Source organism: Talpa occidentalis, unplaced genomic scaffold, assembly GCF_014898055.3.
Source record: "Talpa occidentalis isolate TD23 unplaced genomic scaffold, MPIMG_talOcc4v2.1 talOcc4.2, whole genome shotgun sequence".
Taxonomy (NCBI): Eukaryota; Metazoa; Chordata; class Mammalia; order Eulipotyphla; family Talpidae; genus Talpa; species Talpa occidentalis.
Window position 1 is genome coordinate 106608794 of NW_023602073.1, and position 18525 is coordinate 106627318.

An 18525-nucleotide genomic window follows, 5' to 3' on the forward strand; every position below is an offset into this window, starting at 1 on the left:
AGTAGTGGTAGTTAAACATATGAGAAGGAGCAGAGCTTTTAAGGAAAATGATGTAGAGTTAAGGATGTTAGTGGGTTTGAGAATAACTACGAGTGAAGAAAGGCCTGGGAGGGGGGAGAGTCGAGTGAAAGGAAAGCAGGGCAGTGCAATGTCAGAAAGCCCAAAAAGGAAGGACTTACTTGCTGCCTGGTAGTGTCTAATGTTTAGGGCACACAAGAAGTGGACAAGCCATTGCATTTAGCATGAAACTGGAGTTGTGTATGAAGAATAGTTTAAGTATTGGGCCTCCCCGGTGGTGCAGTGGTTGAGCGCTGGGTTGTGAAGCTGCCCACAGCCTCTGCAATGCCGGTTCGATCCCCGGCTGCTCCCCGGCCGCCAGAGGAGGGTCCCACATGGCGCGCAGACCTCTCCTGCCGCTCGAATAGTTTAAGTATCTGGTTGGGCACATGCCAGCTTAAAAGATAAATATACCTATCTTCATTATATGTTCAGTATTTTAAAAAATCTAAGTGTTTTAAAAAGGAGGGAGTAGGGTAATGGGAAGGATGAGCCTGAAAATGTGATAAAGCAGTGAAGCTGTAAAGGCAGGAAACAGTGAAATGCAGGTTGGAGGAATAGCTTTATACTTCTGTCAAAGTGAAAAGGAAGCAATTTATAAAGAAACAAAGTTAAGTTATAGAAATATTCTGATATGAAGATGAGGGAAATTCATTAGGTCAGATTCTATTTTTTTTAACATGTGGTATTAAAAAATACTAAACATACAATAAAAAAAAGTGTAAGCACAATCCCTCCCTGTTCTCCCCAAATCTTGTCCAACAAGGTAGACATCAGGGAATAAAAGCATTGATGCAGAGTACTCAAAAGGTAGGAAAATGTGTAAACTGAGGTGAGAAATGTGATTAGCAGTTAACGAGAAATAATTATACAATGATAGTTTTGCTCAAATGATGCATCTCAGATGGATTTGTACTAGACAAAATATAAGGAATTAGATGATTTTCTCCAGTTAATTTTTGATAATCTAGACACAAGTAAAGACAAAAATGGAAAAAGTAGATAAATGGCATTTTTATGACATGTGGAATTTTTTTCATTTTTACAAAATGTTTTTTCAATGTTAAGAGAATGAGATTTGTTCTTGAACAAGACTTGACAAAAGCCAAGTGTTGAAACTACTGCTTCCTGCTGAATAAATAATTGGCTCAAAAAGTTATTTAGTGATGGGCCTCCCCAGTGGTGCAGCAGGTTGAGTGCAGCACCGTGAAGCTGTCCACAGACTCTGTAATGCAGGTTCAATTCCTGGCCAGCCAGGGAGATACCCACATGGCATAGCAGACCTGTCCTGAATCGCCTGCTGCTGTCCTCAGCAGTGCTTTCAGTCAATCTGCCTGTTCTGCTCCCCATTCTGTCTCTGGAAAATCCTCTCACCCTCCAGTGCCTCTGGCCTGTACCCCAGTTCTTGTATAAATAAAATAAGTAAAATAAATCTTTTTTAAAAAAAACTTAAAACCTTTAAAAAAGTTAGTGAGTCAAAACATCTATATCAGTTGTAGGCTTCAAAAACAGGAAACTATGGAATTAGAAAAATTTGAATTATGATGAAACCTATATCTGAAGCATGGTGAGAAACATTAATATCAAATCTTGCTATGTTTAAAGTGGCACAGAAAATCAATTTATTCCACACAAGAAATAACACTAATATGAATAAATCTCAAAGTATAAAGGTGTTCTGTGGGGAAACATCAGTCATATATCTAATTATTTTGTTGGAATAGGACTGTGTTAAGTTTGAGTTCCATTGATCAGTCAATACTTTTCAAGTAAGGGAATAAAAGATCTAGCATCTAATAGACATAAATAAGAGTAAAACTGAGATTTTTTTCTTAATTATTATTCATTTTGTTCAGTGTTTGGTTTCTCCCCTCAAGTATAGTCCCCATAGATCCCCCACCACCACATCATCCGTGAACCATCACCATGGTCCCTTGTGCTCTTTCCTCCTCTCTCCTGTTGTATGCCTGACATCTATGGTCAGCCTGAAAGTTTTTTGTTTTTTTTTTGACCTATTTTTAAGTCACATCATACACAAAAACCGACTCAAAATGGATACAAGACTTGAATGTAAGACCTGAAACCATAAAATATATAGAAGAGAACATAGGCAAAATGCTCTGTGACATAAACCTAGCTACATCTTTGAGGACTCATCTCCAGAAGCAAGGAAATAACAGAGAAGATAAACAACCAGGGCTACATCAAACTAAAAAGCTTCTCTACAGCAAAAGAGATCGTAAGCAAAATGAAGAGATATCCTACTGAATGGGAGAAAATATTTGCACACCATATAACTTATAAGGGACTAATATCAAAGATCTACAAAGAGCTTCCATAACTCAAGTAAAATTGAGTTTTTAATGACAAAGCCAAAAACCCAAGCGAATCATGTAGCAGAAAGAGAATTAAACCTAAGATCTGTAATCACTTGCTTACCTAAATAGTGATTATTAGTAGGAGCCAAAACTTAAATACATCAGTTAATACTTGGTTTCCATGTTGTTGTTTTCTAGTATGGTGTAATATTTGTGTTTTATTTTTTTAAAGATTTATTTATTTATGCATACAAGAACTGGGGTATAGGCCAGAGTTGTGGGGGGTGAGACAATTCACCAAAGACAGAGTGGGGAGTAAAACAGGCAGATCTTTTGAGATGTACTGCTGAGGGGAGCAGCAGGTGAGACAGGAGTGGTCTGTGCTGTGCCATGTGGGTTGCTCCCAGGCCACCCAGGGATGGAACTTGTGCTGCAGTGGCTGCAAATTGCTTGATAATGCTGTCTTTAACCCCTGCACCACCTGGAAGGCCCATATTTGTGTTTTAAAAGTTCAAGTCTATGTTAGTTAAGGTTAATAATTTCACACATGTTAGGACTTTTAGAGAGCCAATGAGTAACATTTCTGCTTCTTCATCCAAGACCTGAATCAACCTAGACAAGGAAGTCAGGCAAAAATGTCAGCCTTATCACTAACAGAGTTTTGTAGAACAAGGTTGTTTAAGGAAACTGTAGGCTTCTTATAGAGCACCCCTGAATTAAGCATATTTACAAAATTAGTCACAGCAAACCTGGAAAGGTCAGGGGTGTGACTGCCACATTTGCCACATGGTCAAGAGAAAACCAGAATTTAAGCTCCCCACAAGGCAGCAAGCTGTCCACCTCTCTCTCTCTCCTTACAACCAAGGGAAGTAGAACAGCAGCGGCCAAGAGTAAACAATAACGGAGATCCCTTGAAGGGGGAAAAAATGTAAAGAGATTCTCCTCTAACAAAACAATGAAATATTTCAGAGAAAAAGTATTTTATAAGCTGGGAATTTCCTTGGGAAAGCTACAAATTCAGCCTCAAAAGAATGGGCTTTACAAAGTCAGACATAAAAGCAACAGAAACAATCCATCCTTAAATGGTCTGGGTAATTGCCTCTGCTCACTGCCTCATTTTGATTCTAGAAGACAATGAAACAGAGCATAGCTGGCTAGTTTCACTTGCATTCTGGAAAAAGTACACTCATGACTAATTTCTGAAAAGATGATTTTATCACGTTCATAGCATTAAAATGAGCTCTGAAGAAATGTATTTTATAATCCTCTGTTTAATTCTTTATGTAATATTATCCCTCTCTCTGTAAACATCATCAAGCCTAATCCACAGTAATATAGTTTTTAGAAAAGGTAACCAAGAATGTCATACAAAATGAATACCAGAATTCACAGCATATGAATCCAAGTTCAAAATTCTTATCTTTCAACAAGTGTGGGAAAATTCTGATGGGTTGCTAGACTGTTGTTTTTTGTGTTTTTTGTTTTTTTTTTAATCTCCTCCAGAATCTTTTCCAACTTGAGTTCCAAGTATGAAAAAACACCCAATCAAGTTCCAAAAAATCTCTGAGACTAAAAAATCATCACTTTAATGGACATGTTTTCATTCTATTTCTATCCGTGATGAACAGTATGATTAAACCAGGTCCTCTGATCTTTGTTATTATGTGTCCTGTAAGCTCAGGGCCTGACAGGAGATAGCTCATTAAATCTTCCCTCATTTCATCCTATTTTCCCTTTTTCCCTCACTTCATTTTATCAAAATACTATTGTGCAGCTGACATTTTCTTTGAGAAGAAGGTGCCTTTTTCATTCTCAGTTATTATTAAGAACATTATTACTGTGAAAATATCAATTATTCCTTTCTTACTGCGTGCAAACAAAATTGTGAGCTGTGGGGGTGGGAGGCAGTATCCTACACTCTAACCACAGCCCTCAGGTTGTTTATACCATAACTGAAGAATACAATACAAATGTAGCATGTGAGGCCCCAGCCTGTGATATTAAAACCTACTCACATACACAGAGAATAGGACTCTAATATCACAATGCATGCTTCAAATATTTGACACTTCTTATGAACACATGTTTTAACTATCATCAACTTATCATTCTCAGATCTTCAAACCATAACCTTTTTTTCCTAGATGACTTGAAATCCTGTGATGCAACAAACCAACCAAAATTAGGACTGATTTTTAATCATTTTCTCTTAAGACATTTATAATGAAATCATTAAATAAGTTTGCCTAAATACCATTTTAGCAATTCTGCTTTTCTATTAGAATTAGTTTTTCTCTTTATGAATTAATGATGAACAGAAGATGGACTAATTTAAAAAATTAAAGGCTTTCTAATATTTTCAATATGAATATATTTCCTCTTTGATTTCCGAATATGAAATTGACTATTTGAAAATAAGCACCTTTCACATAGGCTGAATAATTTCTGATAAATGTAGTAGGTATATAATACAAGAGTAACCTTCAGAACTCATACTAGAGACTTTTCATAAAATAATTGAGTGGAAAAACCCACAATGCTTTCTTCTTTTAAAGAATTATTTTCTTGTCTAACAACTGAAGTGGCTCATAAGAGTCTTATTATCCAAGCAAAAGAGTTAATATATTAGCAAAGAAAGGTTGACATTTTGTGCAGTGTAACATGATAATTCAAAACCAAGATAAAAAATAAGAGCAAATGCACTTACAGAACCACACTATATAGAGAATTATCTGACTGTAGACATTTAATGCTACAGGATGAGAGAAAAAGACAACCAAAAGGTATAAAAAGACACACATCTGTCTTGATATATATTTTTTCACTATAAACTTGAGGAAATTAAGGGTTCCATTAATTTAGAAAGGTCATAAAATAATCCTATCACTTGTAGGGAAAGACAAAACACTATTTACAGGTTGACAGCTCAGAGAGGTGGAAAATATCTGTGTGCTTGGTCACTCAGTTAGTATAGGGCAGTGATGAGAAATGGCATTTGAAAATTAGGGAACCAGATAAAAAGGGAGAATGAATTATAAACTGGTTTTTGGAAGCCAGCTAACTAAAATTTTTCAAGAGCTTCTATAAATTTATTTACTTAGTATCTAAATTTCATGATATGGTATTGAGAAGAAAAAATATCATGCTATCACAAAATTTTAATATGTAATATAAAATAGGAGAGTATATAGTAGAGGACTAAATGTATAAATATTAAGACTGATGTTGCTAATATTTTATAACTTGAACTGACTTCTAAAGTATTCTGCTCAGTAGTTTGCTTAATAACAGAGCTTTAGTATACCTAGATATTAAAAAAAAAAAAAACACCCTGTAATTGAGAGGCATTTTTTTTCTGATGTGAATTTCAACTTACTCTGCCAACATGAAAATTAAAAACTAGCAAAATTCTGTGAATATTTTCTTAGATTTAAGTCAATTTTCTAAAATTGTGATTAGTCAGTTACAGAGAAAATCACACCAAAGAGAAAGTGTGAACATTAAATTTGTCAATTATTGGTGATAATCTTGCTGATACTTAAGAATATTTAACAAAGATAAAATAAAAAGTTTTGAATTGCATAAGGCATATTTTTGGAGAATTTCACATTATTACTTTAAGCAAAATTTTATTTTTGTATTTCAGTAGACAAAATACCCGAGTTCCTCCTAACAAGTACAGTTTTGTTTACCAGTAAATTGATTCATTATCTTTCCAAAAGATTTTAAGTAGTAACTTTAATGGCTAGTTCTATAATAGTTCTTCACTCTTAAGAAATTATTTAAAATTGTGTTGTTGCTGCTGTTTATAGCCTATCTTGAAACAGAGGGCCATGAGTCCTCACTGATGTGCCTTAAGCAATTTAATCCAATTATTTAAACATTTCCTTCCAAGTTGTATCTAGAGATAATTCTTTCTGTCCTTCCCTTCCAATTGGTCAAAACCCAACAACCAGTTGACCTGAACTTTCTTAGTACAAGTGACCCAAATTCAAGCCAAGTCCTTATAATCATATAGTGAATAACCTATAACTACAGGTTTCATCACATTCAGTCTGTAAGTAAACATTCCAAAAGATGTCATCATTACTCAAAATTGAAAGCTTACTTTTTAATTTGTTATCCAGCACTGTTGCTCATCTGGAAGAGTCAGTCACTGCTATTTTCAAATTTTTTCCTCTTATTGAATTACTAGGATTTTTATCATGTTTTCCAGATGGCTTCATTTGCATTTTTCAGAAATAAATCTCAGTCTATAATTTATTGCCTATGTTTGTAATCTAAAGGTATACATACAGTTTCAAATCATTTGCATTTGTAGATTTTTAATTTGTTTAAAATGCAACTGACAATAAATTTTATAATGCTGTTGAATCTTGTATACATATATTAAAATTACACAGCTTCAGAGTCAATGAAAAGAGTTTGCATACCTGATGCTTTGAAGACTCATCCTAAGTTTGATACAACTTAGAGGTCTCAAAAAGCCATTCAAGTAAATTTGCTTGTAAGTACTTGCATGTTTCCTGGATGTGGAGGAAGAACATAGACGTGGTGCTAAGTGATTACATAGATGGGCATGAGATATCAAGATAATATTTGAGACAAGCCTTGTTCCCTGGAAAGTAATAAGAATTCCCTTATATGACTTAATCCCTCTTGTTTTTCCCCTTAGCAGAGTTCTATTCTTTCTGGACAGGGGTCAGGTTAGTGCTAGTAATATTTAGAGCATTAGTATAGATTATGGTCTGATCTATAGATATAATTTATTTTTAGTTAATATATTCATCGTTTATTGAGCACCATTAAGTGCTATATGCTGCATCTTTAATGAACAGAAATATAATTATTGACATTAACTACTTAATTTTTTCAGGGAAAAGACTTTTAAACTTGTAAATTCCAATATAAGGAGGTTCCTTAAAGATATATAGGAGAACCTAACTCCTCCGGTTATTACTTCTGATTGCCAGTCAGTTTACAAAAAGACAGCACCTCATGAGTGAGCGGCTGTCTCTATAAATATCCTGCAATATCACCCATAAGTTTTAATTTTATGGCCTAATTTGAAGGCTATAGAAATCCCAAAATCATTAATAAATCATTGTTTATTAATAAAATTAATAAGCAATTCTTATGAACCTTCACAGGGAATTTCAGTATAAACATAAAAAATAAAACTTTAAATTAATAATTCAGTTTCTTTTATTTGCAAAACATAAAAAAAGACATTAAGAGAAATAGTGTTATTCAGAAGGTAAACAATTAAAGATCAGTATTTTATCTCTGCAGTTGGCTAGTTTTGACTCCTCTGTTTCTCAAAGTCATGCTACACCTATCTTACGGTTATTTCTCACCATTCTTACTGGATATGCATTCCCTGCCCTGAATAAGGATGTGAACTGTCATTATTTTTAAGCACTTAAGTGCAGTCAAGGATTTCAGTTTCCCTGAGGCATCATGCTGTATCAACAGTTCAATAAACCTGCCAAATGTTTTACTTAGTCTGAAGGAAAAGGGAGTTTAGAAATATTAAGACCTTAATATTTTTGTGGACTTATATGAAGTGACTCACTAGTGGGGATAAATGCCAAAAATAGACTCTTTCCTCACAATGTCAAACTTAGCCAGACACAGTATTTACTGTAGGCCAATTGAATACGGAAAAGTATATCATTATTTCTTAGACAGTATTTGACTTCCATTTTATCATGAATGTCTTTATTCTACTTTGTTGGTAAAACATAATGGGACTCTGTACCCACAAGGACCTCTGTACCTACAAAGCCCACAGCAAAATGCCAGGTATATCCACAGCAAGGCCCCAGCTAAGAATCCTTAGCTACAACTGCAAGGACCACTGCATGCTTAAGGCCTATCCCTTAGCCCAAGCCAAGCCTGAAAATCCCCAGCTACTTGTCCTCACACAGGAACTTACTGCAGCAGCCCATTACCAGCAGCCTAGCTACCACGGCATACTTCCTATTACCAGCTGGCTATCTGAAGGCCACATTTCCAGCAGCTAGCTGCCCCTCACACACAGCAGGCAGAAGCTAGTACTTCACACTTTTGGCCTGATGAACACCAATGGAGGAGGCAGCCTAGACATATTTAGCATATATACTGCAGCAAACCCAGGCAGCCCCAAGCCAAATCTGGACCCACAGTACCACTTATGAGTGTACATTAGTCTGGGGGTGAGGTCAAACCCAGCCAAAGCACCACTGCATGGCAGGACTGCTCACAGTGCTGCCATACAGTAGGTAGGAGAGTGCAGCCTCCAAAGGGAAATAGCCTGGGCAACTCATTTGGGGAACCAGAGGGACAGTGCTCCAGGACACTATGTAGTACTTCCTACAAAACACCAAACCCTCAGTGGAAGAACCAGCAGTAGTGTTACCTAAAACAGAAGAAAATACAGAAAATCAGACAAAATGAAGAGTCAGAATATGCCCCAAATGAAATGAAAGAGCAAAATAAAACTAAAGAAAGAAACGGTAATAAGCGAACTACTTGAAGAAAAATTCAAAGTAATAGTTATGTTTATTTCAGTACGATCCACAGTAGCCAAGACACATAAACAACCCAAGTGCCTGGCCTGCAAGAGGATGGCAAATGGAATACTACTCATCCATCAAAAAGATAAAATCTTGCCATTTGTGACAACATGGGTGTACCTTGAAGGATTATGCTGTGAAATAAGTCAGAAGGAGGAAGATAAACAATGTGTGACCACGTGACCACTCATTTGTAGAATATAAAGAAATAGTAGCAAACAAACAGTACAAAAGCAGGTAAAACCCTTAGAAACTTATGACAGAATAGTGGCTATCAGAGGGAAATGAAAGGGGAGGGACTGATTGATTGGTGGTGAATATAGTTATTGAAGTGAGAAAATGTACTCCTGAAACCTAAACAGTCTTGTAAACAGTCCATTGAAAAAAAAAAAAAAAAGTGGGACTGAAATTAGTCTCAGCCATGAATACAGAAATAGAAGAATTAGCATAGAGCTGACACATCTCTATACAATCATACCCAGATTGAGGTATTTTTCAAGTCTTCCACTGGTATATTTAAAAATAACAGTTTATTTAGAATATTTTACAACAAAAAGGAATATAAACTATGGCTACTGAATGTAAAATACCTAAGAGCAGAGGACATCTAAACAGAGACAAAAGTGTAAATTTAGCAGATTCTTCTTTAAGAATTTTTTTTATTATTAATTTAACTGAAGTTACAATTTAAATTGCAAAAAGTGGATGCCATTTCTCTGTGCTACTTGGGGAAAACATACACTAAAATATTGTCCCTGAGACCCACTAAGAACTCTGTGATACATTTATGATTACTTAGAAATAATGAAGGTAGAATTTCAGAAGGAGAAAAAGCATTAGTGTGCAAGGATATTTTTCTCAGTCATAATAAGTTTACATATTTAAAGCTGTAATTCCAAAGAAAAACATTACATTTTATGCATCTGTGAAAGTTTTAAATGAAAATAGCTTATGATTTATTTATGTTCTCCTCTCTAGAAAAGCAAATAAAATTTGTTTTAAAATGCCATGTTGCATTTTTAATAAACTGTATTGATTATCCCCCTTACACCTTCCAAAAAGAGAGCATGCAACAAAAAGCTACAAAGATATAGGAGAAAAAGGCAACTCGGTAAGGTGAACTTTGGTGCTAATTTTTTTTCTAGAGATACGTGATCTTTTCAGAAGAATTGGGTGAGAGACTGAAGCTTTTAACAACTATTCAATTGATTCTGAGCAGAGATTTCAACAGACTCATAAAGCTATTGGGTTGTCAGAAAAGTCATGATGCATTTTTGCTTGAAAAACAGAAAATTACATCATGACTTTCCCAGCAATCCAATAGGTAGACAAAATAAGGAAGGTCAAACTACAGATTTCAAAATATTCCATGAGCACTAAAAAGTATAAATACAACAAACAACTCACTGTTGGGCACACCAAGGTAAAATGACTGAAAAGCAAAACCCAAAAGAAATCTTTAAAACATCCAGAGGAAAAAGTTTCACTAACTGGAAAGGACAGTCAGCCAAACTTACGGCTGACTTCTCAGCAGAAACAATGGAAGGTAGAACATGACGAAATAACTTCAAGGTGCTTAAAAGAAATGTAGATCTTAATTCTACACCAACGGAAAAAAAGCTTTTAAAAATAAAGACCACCCCCACCCCGGCCCAAGAAAAGATATTTTCACAAAAAAAAAAAAAAAAAAAACCCACCCAGAGAATTCATTCTCAGTAGGTAACAGAAAAGATAATTCCTCATGGAAAAATAACATTAACTGAAATACAGAGATGCAAGTAGAAATTAAGAATAAAGGAAATGATGAATAGAATACATGGTTAAATCTCAATAATATTTATAGTAAAATAATTATAATTACAGAATTGTATCTGTGGAATTTAAAATCGCAACACATAATACGTAAGTTGAAGGGGGGATAAGTGGTCTTAAAATATTTTAGGACTTATGTACTCTCAAAGAATGGGTAAAAGTCTGAGTTATATTAGACAGTGACAAGCCTAGAAGGTATTTTGTAGTGGGGTAAACACAACGTAATTTCAAAAGCATAAAAATGCCAAGCTACTTGGAGAAGGGGAAGGAAATAGAATAACAAGATATTGTTTACAGGAGACATTGCTGAAATAGAATTTTTTTAAGTTGGAAAGGTTTGACAAATAGAAGAAAAATTGTAAACACCATACAACATACACTGCAACAATGAAAAAAAGATTAAATGCAATACATTAAAAGTAAGAAATTCCATTTATAAAAAGATACCAGTACGAGAGAAAAGGCAAACTGCAGAGTGGAAAATGTTTAAATGTTAAGCCAATAACTGATAAAGGCTTAGTTCTGGAATATTTAAATGTTTATCTACAAATAAAAAAAGACTTAAACAATTAGAAAATATGCAAGATAATTCAACAGACACAAAATGAAGTATAACACCCATTTAACCATTAGACACATGTAATGATGCTCAAGTGGTACCGCTGTATTGTAGGTTATCAATTAAGCAACATCCCCACCCACACTGAAGTTCTCGCAATCAGAAAAAAAAAGCCAACAACTATATTTTTGAGAATACCCTACTCCCTATGATTAAGTTTGGTTTAGAGTCTGCCAATAAAAAATACTTGCATTAGAGTTGAAAAGAAGCCAAAGAAATGTCAGAGGACCAGATAAGTGACATGATAGGGGAGCTTCATGAGAACTCTTGACAAACACTCTGAGGTATGTACCCAACCAAATTCCATGTGTCTGTGCACTAAAAAGCGTATGTAAGAATGTTGATGTGAGCATTGTTCCTAACCTTAAGTTAATGAAAGTGACCCCAATGTCTATCCACCTTATATATTTTATTCATAAATTGGAATCTGTCAGTGAAATAAATGAGCTATTGATTATGTACCTACAAATATTGCATTCCTAGATATGTAAGTTTAAAACCAAGTACATTTCTTTTCAATTTTCCCCCTCTTCCTGGTATAAAGACGAGATGAAATATCAACCCAGAGAACCAAATTAGAAACTTAAAACTATGTTTTTTTTTTTCCTTCTATATCTTCACACTATGCATCCAGTTAGTCTGCAAATACGGCACAGCTTAATATACAATAATGTATAAAATAGAATAAATACTTATTATGTGCCAGTCTCTGTGAGAAATAGTATGTATAAAAATCCGATCCTGGCAATGATTCTATGAAATAACTGTTGTTAGTCCCTTTTTCTGATGTGGAAACCGAGATACAGCATTCCTAAACATCCTGCAGCTAGACTCTGGTACAGCCAGGATTCAAACCCAACCAAGTTATCTGAGAGACTCTCTTCTTAGCCGATTCACTAGCAAAGCTCTGATATAATCCTCAAAATCTATATTCCTGCCCATTTCTCAATGCAGTTAAAACCATCTTATGATCCCTTTGCTTGTTACTACTCTTATCCAACCTTCTATTTGTTGTTGCTATCTTTCTGAATATCTACATTAATTGCCGCTGAGTCTACTGCTGTCTTTTAAACTTCTAATGGGCAACATTATCAGGAATTAATAGCAGTATGGAATTTTCTTTGAAAATTATTTTGAGCTGAACTACATAATTCCATCCATTTGGGTTAATTACATTAGTTAGCATAAGTGCTTGTGAAAAAAAATTTAGCTTTAGTAAATGGAAAAAAAATTAGCTTCAGTAAATGGATTTGTCAGTATATTTGCCCTTTAAAAATTGTTCTCTTATTTTCTTCTTTGAAGCTTAAAATACATAATCTGTGTCTACCCCCCAAAAAAACTTGTTATAATTATGCTCACTTTATGATTTTAGTCCATTTACTTCTGAGAAGACCAGAAAGGGTTATTCCATTAAAATAGGTATGCATGGGACAAAGATCAGGAGAAAATATGTTACTGTGCATTTGCAACAGCTGAACATCCATCTGATTAGTTTAGTAGCTAAGACAAATAGGTGTTATGTCAGTTTACTTTTGGTCAGAGGAAGCAAATATGCACTCAGAGTTAATGTCACCATTTCCATGTCTATAGCTGGGACTCCTCAGCCATGGGATGAATATGAGTGAAAAAAACTGCAGTAAAAAGCCAGCAGTGGCTCAATTTACTGCTCTCTTGAGCCAGTTGGCACTCCATCACCTGTAGAGGCAGACTATGGAATAAACTGCTAGCAGTACACTAAGTCTTCATTTACCATCTACAGGTTCTTGGACACTGACTTTAAGCAAAACAATATATAACAAAAGCAATTATACCATAGGCTAATTGATATAGACAAGAATCAAGTTCCTACTGCAAATTTCTAATCACAATCTGGTCACATTACAGAACTTCTAAGTAAAGACCCAAGACAGTTCTAATGTTAAATAATAATTTGCATTCAGTCATTCATTCATTTTCCAGACTACTTATTCCAACTCAGGGTCTCTGGGGGCCAGAGCCTATTCCAGGTTAGGGTGCAAGGTAGGCACCAACCTCGGACAGGACACTCTTCCTTCACAGGTGTGTATGCATGCTCACGTGCTCTCGCTCTCGCTCTCTCTTCTTCTCTCTCTCTCTCTCTCTCTCTCTCTCACACACACACACACACACACACACACACACACACACAGACTAGGACACTTGAGAGATGAAGTGAACCTAAAGTGCTTATCTCTGGGATGTGGGAGGAAACCTGAATACCTGGAGAAAACTCAGGCATCCATGGGAGAATGTGCACACTGCACACAGATGATAGTGGTCCAGGCATGGAATCATTTTTTTTTTCCATCAACATTATAACAAAGCAATATTCCAAGACCTGCTGTATGATTTAAAAGGTTCCATTTTCTGGCCCCAAGCCAGCCTCTTAGCTTTATCTCTACCCAACTTCCTGCCCTGATTCTTCCTCCTTGACCTGGCCTACTGTATAAACATCCTAATTGGTTTCCCTGCTTCTAAGCTTATCCTTCCTACAGTTCTCCTTTTAGTATAAAGGGTTATCCTTTAAAAGTATAAACTTCATGTGCACATAGCCATGGTCAAGGTCCCCCAACATTTTCAGAATACTTAAAATTGAATGTAAACTCTCTCCCATGATCCACAAGCCCCATGTTATGACTGCTTGGCTTCCTTTCTGACATCACCTCTACCACTCATGCTTCACCACTGCTGGCAGATACCAAGCATATTCCTACCTCAGGACCTTTCCATTTGCTCTAAATGAATTGTTCTTCCATCAATATTCTTGTTTTTCTCTCTCATTTTTTTCCAAAGAAACTTCCCTTAACCGATCTAGGTATCATAACATTGAACATCATTTCCATGCCCTATGGGTCTGCTAGACTTAAGCAGCCTGTTCAGCCACCATGATTGTTACCTGCAGTCCTGCATTCCTACACAAGGTCAGAACTGCCCTTCAGAAACTGGACAATCAGTCATAGGAGCCAAACCTTATAAGTGCCTTTCATATCAATCAAGAGCAGAAAGCTTGATCACTCTGGGAAGGCTATGCATCAAGAGATATGACTGGGAATGTCCAGGGGCACTGAGGACAGATGCATAAACTTACTCCTGATTTATACATCATGACGTATGACCAGGAATGCCCGGGGGGCCAAGGACCGATGTATGACAAGGGACATAGAAGCCGATCAGTGGAATGCCTTATTGGTAAGATTAGGACCATGGCCAGGGTCCTGGGGTATGATTTCGATTACAACACTTGGTCATCAAGCTGATAATTATCTGGTCAGCAGACTCGTGTCCCCCTGAAGCCCTAGATGAGAAGCACATTCTTTAGTTTCACCCATCTTTTCTCCTTGTCCTCCTACCCTACATAACTGATGCTGTATGATTATTCTGAGTAAAAAAGGCCAGGATTGTGCTCTTCAGAAGCATCCTGCATTGTGCAGCCTAGTCCACAACTTTATCAGTGTGGTGTTGCCAGACACAACAATGTCCTTGCCCCACTTTATTTTACTATCCAGCACTTATCACATTCTCCAAGAATATATTGTTTGACAGTGTTTTATAGCTGCCTTTCCTCTTTGGAATATCAGCAGGAAATTTCTTCTGTTTACTAGTGAATTCTAAGCCTTACAATAGTGAATGCCATAGAATAAGTTCTTAATAAACTCAAAATGAATGAATGAATAATGAACATATGATTGAAGCACATGATTCACCTACTTAAAAAAGTTATTGTCTTTAGACAAAGGCAATCTAGGTCTCTCACAAAGATGCTCCAGCTATTTTTGAGTGTCAGCATAGCCTTCTCACTTACAACCTACAGGGCTACCCTAGATCACTTGATTTTTCCTAAGATGTTTCAAGATGTGTTTTTATAGATTTCCTTAAAAATAAATCCTCTAAGAAAGAAAACTGTATACTCTCTTTTCTACTCAGTAAAATTCTACTCATCTATCAAAATTCACCTCGACCTTATTCCTTTGTGAAGACACTACTAGAAAACTTTATCTTCAATTAGTAATATGTATGGTTTTACCTGTGTAACACCTGAATGCAAAAGATATACACTATTTTTTTAATATTTACTTCAAGTTCACCTTGGTTTGGCAATTGAGACACTTATTTATTACTGAGATTTTTTTCAAGGCTGTAAATTAAGGTCTTAGAATAGTAAAATTCAGGCCATTTTTATAAATTTTCCACAGTCTTCAGATCATGTTTTTCTCTGCTAAAATGCCCATTGTCTAGGGACTCCCCGGTGGCGCAGCGGGTTGAGTGCCATGCTGTGAAGCTGTCTGCAGCCTCTGCAGCGCCAGTTCCATTCCCGGCCGGCCAGGGAGAATCCCACATGGCGCAGCAGACCTCTCCTGTCTCACCCGCTGCTCCCCTCAGCAGTGCTTCCGGTCAGTCTGTCTGCCTGTTCTGCTCCCCGCTCTGTCTCTGGTGAATCCTCTCATTCCCCACACATCTGGCCTGTACCCCAGTTCTTGTATAAATAAAAATCTTAAAATCTTAAAAAATAAAAAATAAAATAAACTGCCCATTGTCTAAACGACCTTTTGCTGGAAAGGGACGGCTCTAAGGCTTGCAAGTCAAGTTCAGGACCAAACTTACAATTCTGGGATAGTTAGTGCTCATTGTTTCTATTTAGGAAGAAATTCCCCATTTAGTACCCTGGATATAAGGGGGTCTATATATATATGGGTAGATCTTTAACCCCAGAATCCCACCACTTCTGCCATAGTTACCCCTTTTCCCAGTTTCAGAGAGTCTTCAGATATTTCACTTTCACTTAAATCTGGCCCTGAAATCTAATAGTCACCCCCCAATCCTTTCCTTTCTCTGGGACATTCCAATATACACTCACTAATTAGCTAAATCAAAGCCAATATGGATGAAAGGCTTAAAAGTGCCAGGCTACATTTTTGTGATGTGAGAATAATATAAACAGTCAGAACAAAATAGAAACTAATACCTCAAGAAATTACCCTTGCTACCTAGCACTGAATAAAAGTGAATTTTAAAAAATTGTAAACTACTTCTAGATCAACAGGTAGAGGTAGAAAAATCACTTAGAAGTAAACTTTATTATTAAAGAACTATTCTACTTCAATGCAAATACAATTATTGAAAACTGCCATACCTTATGACTTTGGTATGCTCACACAATTATGAAGGATCATGAGGAATGGATAAGAAAATCTGTGTATGGGGCCTCCCCTGGTGACGCAGCGGTTGAGTACTGGGTTGCGAGGCTGCCCGCAGCCTCTGCAGCACCAGTTCCATCCTCGGCCACCGGTGAGGGTCCCACAAAAAAAAAAAAAAAAAAAAAAGAAAGAAAGAAAAAAATCTGTGTATGGAACAAAGAGGTCTGTTGAGGGAGAAGTGCCTGACACCTTAATCACTTCTCCAGGAGACTGATAATTAAGAAAATTAGTTAAATAAGGTGGTCATGATTAACTTCTGCTGCCAGGCTAGGACTCCAAAATTATCACAGGGAAATAAACATGAGGAAAGAAGGAGTCTGTGCTTATGCCCGAGGCTCAGCACAACATTCAGGTAGTACAGGGGCAAAGGCTGGCTCCAAGCACATACAACTGACCCACGAGCTGGGAAACAGTCTGAATTAAAGATGAACAAAATGCTCTCAATGAATCCCCGGGAACAGGTAAATGGTTGACGTTGTGGAAAGGACTCTCTCAGTACTCATCAGACACGAAATGTGAGGCAATTTAAGGAAATTGTGGACCTTGTGAGATGTGTTTTGCCTGTCTGAACAACGAAATTGGATAACTAAGTTACCTAGATTCTGTTTGAACAAGGGGACTGGATCACCAACTGGGTTGCAGAGTTTTCCTGGGTTTCCCAGTCCCTATTTGTTCTCCAAAATGATACAGATAATAATGTTACATATAGACATGTCTATATGTCCAAGCAGACTGAATTAGGTCTAGACTAAATTTTCTCCTTATTATGTAATTCCAGTATGGGAAAAAAAAAGTTTGCTAACTTTATCAAAAGAAAAATTGAGTATTTTCCATTTTAATGTTCTATATGAGATAGACTATATCACCTTATTTTATTGGGTCAATATTTTGTTGTTCAATGCTGAGAGTTTTCAAACCTATTCATTTCAGTAACAAGACTCTAGATGCACTGTTAATTTTTTTTTTCTCTTACCACTTATACATTGCCTTTTGTAATTCTAAAATCTTGGCTTGACTCAGCAAAAATATGGTAGTAAACTGCTTGGATTTTCACTCTCAATTTATGTTCAATTTAAAAATCAGATTATTTGTGTTTCATTAAAATATTAATATGTACAACTAATAAAGTTTTCTGCCAAATATTAGGAAAATATAAATATTTGTTTTGCCCAAATTGCTGTCTTATTATAGAAAGGTTGTTTATTGTAGAAGAGATCTATGAATTAGTTCCCACTTCAGTTCCTCTGTGTTTTGAGTTAAAGCCGACTTTGAGGCTCCAGGTCTCCACAGATATTGCTCATCCACAGACTCCTAGAAGCACTCATTTGTGTTCTGCTTTGACTGAGGGGTTTTTTATGAGCAGCCTACTCAGAGCAAAGCATCAGTTCTCTCATTGCCTGAGACACATTGATCTTTGGGGGGAGAGTGACACAATAGTGAACAGAAGGTAAGCAGGCTCTAAAGTGAAAATATATCACCCCCATGAAACACACAGAGAAATACTCAAGCACCATGTGGGATCTCTATAAATCAAAATGGAAATTCTTTGCAAGCTTCTTCCTACCTGTCAATATCTATCACCCAAAGAACCGGGAAAGCCTTAGGCAAGCAAAATTACTTTAGACTCAGCAGGCTAACTGACACCCACCACAGGAAGTGATCCCATTCCAACATTATGAATGTCTTCCTTCCAAGTTACCCTCATATAAATGTCTGTCTTTCACAGTCTCTCTGCTCAGATGTAGAATGAAAAATGGTCCAAGTTTTAAGCTACTCTTTGGTAAGACTAACTCTATTCATGCTTCTATCAAAGCAGAACTAGCCAAAGGTCTAATGATTCAGCTTGACTTATAGTTCCATAAAGAATAAGAAAGTGGCCCTGGGTTCATCAAATCAAGAAACCCACTTGCTATATACTGAAGGAAAACTTGTCAGTACTTTTTTCTTTC